At 42.2% G+C, this 8,084-nt stretch overlaps 1 long non-coding RNA gene across 1 annotated transcript in view; it reads right to left on the reverse strand.

The window, feature by feature from the left end:
• Window positions 1-7,508, reverse strand: part of LOC144955244 (uncharacterized) — a 10,135-nt gene extending 2,627 nt beyond the window's left edge. The window contains exon 1 of the long non-coding RNA XR_013641571.1: window positions 7,388-7,508. This is a non-coding gene — a long non-coding RNA (uncharacterized LOC144955244). The remainder of the gene's footprint in view (window positions 1-7,387) is intronic.
• Between the last annotated feature and the right edge of the window lie 576 nt (window positions 7,509-8,084).

Here is an 8,084-nt window from a genome sequence, read left to right on the forward strand (position 1 = left end):
TGGGTCTCTGTGTGTCTATGGGTCTCTATGGGTCTCTGTGTGTCTCTATGGGTGTCTCTATGGGGGTCTCTATGGGTCTCTGTGTGTCTATGGGTCTCTATGGGTCTCTGTGTGTCTATGGGTCTCTATGGGTCTCTGTGTGTCTCTATGGGTGTCTCTATGGGGGTCTCTATGGGTCTCTGTGTGTCTATGGGTCTCTATGGGTCTCTGTGTGTCTATGGGTCTCTTGGGTCTCTGTGTGTCTCTATGGGTGTCTCTATGGGGGTCTCTATGGGTCTCTGTGTGTGTCTCTATGGGTCTCTATGGATCTCTGTGGGTCTCTGTGGGTCTAAATGGGGGTCTCTATGGGTCTCTGTGTGTCTATGGGTCTCTATGTGTGTCTATGGGTCTCTATGTGTCTCTATGGGGGTCTCTATGGGGGTCTCTATGGGGGTCTCTATGGGGGTCTCTATGGGGGTCTCTATGGGTCTCTGTGTGTGTCTCTATGGGTCTCTATGGATCTCTGTGGGTCTCTGTGGGTCTAAATGGGGGTCTCTATGGGTCTCTGTGTCTATGGCTCTCTATGTGTGTCTATGGGTCTCTATGGGTGTCTCTATGGGGGTCTCTATGGGTCTCTTTGTGTGTCTCTATGGGTCTCTATGGGTCTCTATGTGTCTCTGTGGGTCTCTATGTGTCTCTATGAGTCTCTATGGGTCTCTATGGGGGTCTCTATGAGTCTCTGTGTGTCTCTATGAGTCTATATGAGTCTCTATGAGTCTCTATGTGTCTCTATAGGGGTCTCTATGAGTCTCTATGAGTCTCTATGTATCTCTATGTATCTCTATAGGGGTCTCTATGAGTCTCTATGAGTCTCTATAGGGGTCTCTATGAGTCTCTATGTGTCTCTATGAGTCTCTATGTGTCTCTATGTGTCTCTATGAGTGTCTCTATGAGTGTTTCTATGTATCTCTATGAGTCTCTATGAGTCTCTATGAGTCTCTATGGGGGTCTTTATGAGTCTCTATGTGTCTCTATGAGTCTATATGAGTCTCTATGAGTCTCTATGAGTCTCAATGAGTATCTATGTATCTCTATGAGTCTCTATGTATCTCTATAGGGGTCTCTATGGGTGTCTATGGGTCTCTATGTGTCTCTATGAGTCTCTATGTGTCTCTATGAGTCTCTATGAGTCTCTATGTATCTCTATAGGGGTCTCTATGGGTGTCTATGGGTCTCTATGTGTCTCTATGAGTCTCTATGTATCTCTATAGGGGTCTCTATGGGTGTCTATGGGTCTCTATGTGTCTCTATGAGTCTCTATGTATCTCTATGAGTCTCTATGAGTCTCTATGAGTATCTATGTAACTCTATGAGTCTCTATGAGTCTCTATAGGGGTCTCTATGAGTCTTTATGTGTCTCTATAAGTCTCTATGAGTCTCTATGAGTCTCTATGTGTCTCTATGTATCTCTATAGGGGTCTCTATGAGTCTCTATGTGTCTCTATGAGTCTCTATGTGACTCTATGTATCTCTATAGGGGTCTCTATGAGTCTATATGAGTCTCTATGAGTCTCTATGAGTCTCTATGAGTCTCTATGTATCTCTATAGGGGTTTCTATGAGTCTCTATGTGTCTCTATGAGTCTCTATGTGTCTCTATGGATCTATATAGGGGTCTCTATGAGTCTCTATGGGTGTCTATGAGTCTCTATGGGTGTCTATGAGTCTCTATGAGTCTCTATGGGTGTATATGGGTTTCTCTATGAGTGTCTCTATGAGTCTCTATGGGGGTCTATGTGTCTCTATGAGTCTCTATGAGTCTCTATGCGTCTCTATGTGTCTCTATGAGTATCTATGTGTCTCTATGTATCTCTATAGGGGTCTCTATGAGTCTCTATGTATCTCTATAGGGGTCTCTATGAGTCTCTATGTATCTCTATAGGGGTCTCTATGAGTCTCTATGGGTGTCTTTGAGTCTCTATGTGTCTCTATGTGTCTCTATGTATCTCTATAGGGGTCTCTATGAGTCTCTATGTGTCTCTATGAGTCTCTATGTGTCTCTATGGGTGTCTCTATGAGTATCTATGTGTCTCTATGGATCTCTATGAGTCTCTATGTGTCTCTATGGATCTCTATGAGTGTCTCTATGTGTCTCTATGGGTCTCTATGAGTGTCTCTATGTGTCTCTATGGGTCTCTATGAGTGTCTCTATGTGTCTCTATGAGTCTCTATGTGTCTCTATGTGTCTCTATGTGTCTCTATGAGTCTCTATGTGTCTCTATGAGTCTCTATGAGTCTCTATGTGTCTCTATGAGTGTCTCTATGTGTCTCTATGTGTCTCTATGTGTCTCTATGAGTCTCTATGTGTCTCTATGAGTCTCTATGAGTCTCTATGTGTCTCTATCTGTCTCTATGAGTGTCTCTATGTGTCTCTATGTGTCTCTACGTGTCTCTATGAGTCTCTATGTGTCTCTATGAGTCTCTATGAGTCTCTATGTGTCTCTATCTGTCTCTATGAGTGTCTCTATGAGTCTCTATGAGTCTCTATGTGTCTCTATCTGTCTCTATGAGTGTCTCTATGAGTCTCTATGGGGGTCTATGTGTCTCTATGTGTCTCTACGAGTCTCTATGAGTCTCTATGGGTCTCTATGTGTCTCTATAGGGGTCTCTATGAGTCTCTATGTGTCTCTATGTGTCTCTATGAGTATCTATGGGTGTTTATGAGTCTCTATGAGTCTCTATGTGTCTCTATGTGTCTCTATGAGTCTCTATGTGTCTCTATGAGTCTCTATGTATCTCTATAGGGGTCTCTATGAGTCTCTATGGGTGTCTTTGAGTCTCTATGTGTCTCTATGTGTCTCTATGTATCTCTATAGGGGTCTCTATGAGTCTCTATGTGTCTCTATGTGTCTCTATGGGTCTCTATGAGTCTCTATGTGTCTCTATGTGTCTCTACGTGTCTCTATGAGTCTCTATGAGTCTCTATGTGTCTCTATGGGTGTCTATGAGTCTCTATGAGTCTCTATGGGTGTCTATGAGTCTCTATGAGTTTCTATGAGTCTCTATGTGTCTCTACGTGTCTCTATGAGTCTCTATGAGTCTCTATGAGTCTCTATGAGTCTCTATGGGTGTCTATGAGTCTCTATGTGTCTCTATGAGTCTCTATGTGTCTCTATAGGGGTCTCTATGTGTCTCTATGTGTCTCTATAGGGGTCTCTATGTGTCTCTATGAGTCTCTATGAGTCTCTATGGGTGTCTATGAGTCTCTATGAGTCTCTATGGGTGTCTATGAGTCTCTATGTGTCTCTATGAGTCTCTATGTGTCTCTATAGGGGTCTCTATGTGTCTCTATGGGTGTCTATGAGTCTCTATGTGTCTCTATGTGTCTCTATAGGGGTCTCTATGTGTCTCTATGTGTCTCTATGTGTCTCTATGAGTCTCTATGTGTCTCTATGTGTCTCTATAGGGGTCTCAATGTGTCTCTATGAGTCTCTATGTGTCTCTATGTGTCTCTATGTGTCTCTATAGGGGTCTCTATGAGTCTCTATGAGTCTCTATGTGTCTCTATGAGTCTCTATGTGTCTCTATGAGTCTCTATGTGTCTCTATGTATCTCTATAGGGGTCTCTATGAGTCTCTATGGGTGTCTATGAGTCTCTATGTGTCTCTATGAGTCTCTATGAGTGTCTCTATGAGTCTCTATGTGTCTCTATGTGTCTCTATGAGTCTCTATGAGTCTCTATGTGTCTCTATGTGTCTCTATGAGTCTCTATGTGTCTCTATGAGTCTCTATGTGTCTCTATGAGTCTCTATGAGTCTCTATGTATCTCTATAGGGGTCTCTATGAGTCTCTATGGGTCTCTATGAGTCTCTATGAGTCTCTATGAGTCTCTATGAGTCTCTATGTATCTCTATAGGGGTCTATAGGGGTCTCTATGAGTGTCTCTATGTGTCTCTATGAGTGTCTCTATGAGTCTCTATGGGTCTCTATGAGTCTCTATGAGTCTCTATGTGTCTCTATGAGTCTCTATGTATCTCTATGTGTCTCTATGAGTCTCTATGAGTCTCTATGTGTCTCTATGAGTCTCTATGAGTCTCTATGAGTCTCTATGTGTCTCTATGAGTCTCTATGTGTCTCTATGAGTCTCTATGAGTGTCTCTATGAGTCTCTATGAGTCTCTATGTGTCTCTATGAGTCTCTATGAGTCTCTATAGGGGTCTCTATGAGTCTCTATGTGTCTCTATGTGTCTCTATGAGTGTCTCTATGAGTCTCTATGAGTCTCTATAGGGGTCTCTATGTGTCTCTATGAGTCTCTATGAGTCTCTATGTGTCTCTATGAGTCTCTATGAGTCTCTATAGGGGTCTCTATGAATCTCTATGTGTCTCTATGTGTCTCTATGAGTGTCTCTATGAGTCTCTATGAGTCTCTATAGGGGTCTCTATGAGTCTCTATGTGTCTCTATGTGTCTCTATGAGTGTCTCTATGAGTCTCTATGAGTCTCTATGAGTCTCTATGAGTCTCTATAGGGGTCTATAGGGGTCTATAGGGGTCTCTATGTGTCTCTATGAGTCTCTATGAGTCTATATGTGTCTCTATGAGTCTCTATGTGTCTCTATGAGTCTCTATGAGTGTCTCTATGAGTCTCTATGAGTCTCTATGTGTCTCTATGAGTCTCTATGAGTCTCTATAGGGGTCTATATGAGTCTCTATGTGTCTCTATGTGTCTCTATGAGTGTCTCTATGAGTCTCTATGAGTCTCTATGAGTCTCTATGTGTCTCTATGAGTCTCTATGAGTCTCTATGTGTCTCTATGAGTCTCTATGAGTCTCTATGTGTCTCTATGAGTCTCTATGTGTCTCTATGAGTCTCTATGAGTCTCTATGTGTCTCTATGAGTCTCTATGTGTCTCTATGTGTCTCTATGAGTCTCTATGAGTCTCTATAGGGGTCTATAGGGGTCTCAATGGGTGTCTATGAGTCTCTATGTGTCTCTATGAGTCTCTATGTGTCTCTATGTGTCTCTATCTGTCTCTATGAGTCTCTATGAGTGTCTCTATGAGTCTCTATGAGTCTCTATGTGTGTCTCTGTGTCTCTATGAGTCTCTATGTGTCTCTTTGAGTCTCTATGAGTCTCTATGTGTCTCTATAGGGGTCTCTATGTGTCTTTATGGGTGTCTTTGAGTCTCTATGTGTCTCTATGAGTCTCTATGTGTCTCTATGAGTCTCTATGAGTCTCTATGTATCTCTATAGGGGTCTCTATGAGTCTCTATGGGTCTCTATGAGTCTCTATGAGTCTCTATGTGTCTCTATGAGTCTCTATGGGTCTCTATGAGTCTCTATGTGTCTCTATGAGTCTCTATGAGTCTCTATGAGTCTCTATGGGTCTCTATGAGTCTCTATGAGTCTCTATGAGTCTCTATAGGGGTCTATAGGGGTCTCTATGAGTGTCTCTATGTGTCTCTATGAGTGTCTCTATGAGTCTCTATGGGTTTCTATGAGTCTTTATGAGTCTCTATGTGTCTCTATGTGTCTCTATGAGTCTCTATGTATCTCTATGAGTCTCTATGAGTCTCTATGAGTCTCTATGTGTCTCTATGAGTCTCTATGAGTCTCTATGTGTCTCTATGAGTCTCTATGTGTCTCTATGAGTGTCTCTATGAGTCTCTATGGGTCTCTATGAGTCTCTATGAGTCTCTATGTATCTCTATAGGGGTCTCTATGAGTCTCTATGTGTCTCTATGTGTCTCTATGAGTCTCTATGAGTTTCTATGTGTCTCTATGTGTCTCTATGAGTCTGTATGTGTCTCTATGAGTCTCTATGAGTCTCTATGTGTCTCTATGTGTCTCTGAGTCTCTATGAGTCTCTATGTATCTCTATGAGTCTCTATGAGTCTCTATGAGTCTCTATAGGGGTCTATAGGGGTCTATAGGGGTCTCTATGGGTCTCTATGTGTCTCTATGAGTCTCTATGTATCTCTATGAGTCTCTATGAGTCTCTATGAGTCTCTATGAGTCTCTATAGGGGTCTCTATGAGTCTCTATGTGTCTCTATGAGTCTCTATGAGTCTCTACGAGTCTCTATGAGTGTCTCTATGATTCTCTATGTGTCTCTATGTGTCTCTATGAGTGTCTCTATGAGTCTCTATGGGTCTCTATGTGTCTCTATGAGTCTCTATGAGTATCTATGTGTCTCTATGTGTCTCTATGAGTGTCTCTATGAGTCTCTATGAGTCTCTATGATTCTCTATGTGTCTCTATGTGTCTCTATGAGTGTCTCTATGAGTCTCTATGGGTCTCTATGTGTCTCTATGAGTCTCTATGTGTCTCTATGTGTCTCTATGTATTTCTATGAGTCTCTATGTGTCTCTATGTGTCTCTATGAGTCTCTATGAGTCTCTATGTGTCTCTATGAGTCTCTATGAGTCTCTATGTGTCTCTATGAGTCTCTATAGGGGTCTCTATGAGTCTCTATGAGTCTCTATGAGTCTCTATGAGTCTCTATAGGGGTCTCTATGAGTCTCTATGTGTCTCTATGAGTGTCTCTATGAGTCTCTATGAGTCTCTATGTGTCTCTATGAGTCTCTATGAGTCTCTATGAGTCTCTATGAGTCTCTATGTATCTCTATAGGGGTCTATAGGGGTCTCTATGTGTCTCTATGAGTCTCTATGAGTCACTATGTGTCTCTATGAGTCTCTATGTGTCTCTATGAGTGTCTCTATGTGTCTCTATGGGTCTCTATGTATCTCTATAGGGGTCTCAATGTGTCTCTATGGGTGTCTTTGAGTCTCTATGAGTCTCTATGAGTCTCAATGTGTCTCTATGAGTCTCTATGAGTCTCTATGTATCTCTATGAGTCTCTATGTGTCTCTATGAGTCTCTATGTGTCTCTATGAGTCTCTATGAGTCTCTATGTGTCTCTATGAGTCTCTATGAGTCTCTATGTATCTCTATGAGTGTCTCTATGAGTCTCTATGAGTCTCTATGGGTGTCTATGAGTCTCTATGTGTCTCTATGTGTCTCTATGAGTCTCTATGGGTGTCTATGAGTCTCTATGAGTCTCTATGAGTCTCTATGTGTCTCTATGTGTCTCTATGAGTCTCTATGTGTCTCTATGTATCTCTATAGGGGTCTCTATGAGTCTCTATAGGGGTCTCTATGTGTCTCTATGGGTCTCTATGAGTCTCTATGAGTCTCTATAGGGGTCTCTATGTGTCTCTATGAGTCTCTATGTGTCTCTATGAGTCTCTATGTGTCTCTATGAGTGTCTCTATGAGTCTCTATTGGTCTCTATGAGTCTCTATGTGTCTCTATGAGTCTATATGTGTCTCTATGAGTCTCTATAGGGGTCTATAGGGGTCTATAGGGGTCTATAGGGGTCTCTATGGGTGTCTATGAGTGTCTCTCACCTCTGAGGGGGCCCGCCCTCCATTGACACGACCCCGTCAAGGCTCCGAGCCCCCCACAACCTTCACAGAGACCCCGGTCCTCGTGAGCTGCACACGAAGGGGGGCACGAGGAGATCCTGGGGGGCCCTGGGGAAGAGAGGGGGGGTTGAGACAGGTAGTAGTAGTAGTGTTAGTGCAGTAGTGTTAGTGCAGTAGTGTTAGTGTAGTAGTGTTAGTGTTAGTGCAGTAGTGTTAGTGCAGCAGTGTTAGTGTAGTAGTGTTAGTGTAGTAGTGTTAGTGTAGTAGTGTTAGTGTAGTAGTGTTAGTGTAGTAGTGTTAGTGTAGTAGTGTTAGTGTAGTAGTGTTAGTGTAGTAGTGTTAGTGTTAGTGTAGTAGTGTTAGTGTAGTAGTGTTAGTGCAGTAGTGTTAGTGTAGTAGTGTTAGTGTAGTAGTGTTAGTGTAGTAGTGTTAGTGCAGTAGTGTTAGTGTAGTAGTGTTAGTGTAGTAGTGTTAGTGCAGTAGTGTTAGTGTAGTAGTGTTAGTGTAGTAGTGTTAGTGCAGTAGTGTTAGTGTAGTAGTGTTAGTGTAGTAGTGTTAGTGTAGTAGTGTTAGTGCAGTAGTGTTAGTGTAGTAGTGTTAGTGCAGTAGTGTTAGTGTTAGTGTAGTAGTGTTAGTGCAGTAGTGTTAGTGTAGTAGTGTTAGTGTAGTAGTGTTAGTG

The sequence above is a fragment of the Lampetra fluviatilis genome, unplaced genomic scaffold (genome assembly GCF_964198595.1).
Source record: "Lampetra fluviatilis unplaced genomic scaffold, kcLamFluv1.1 SCAFFOLD_680, whole genome shotgun sequence".
NCBI lineage: Eukaryota > Metazoa > Chordata > Hyperoartia > Petromyzontiformes > Petromyzontidae > Lampetra > Lampetra fluviatilis.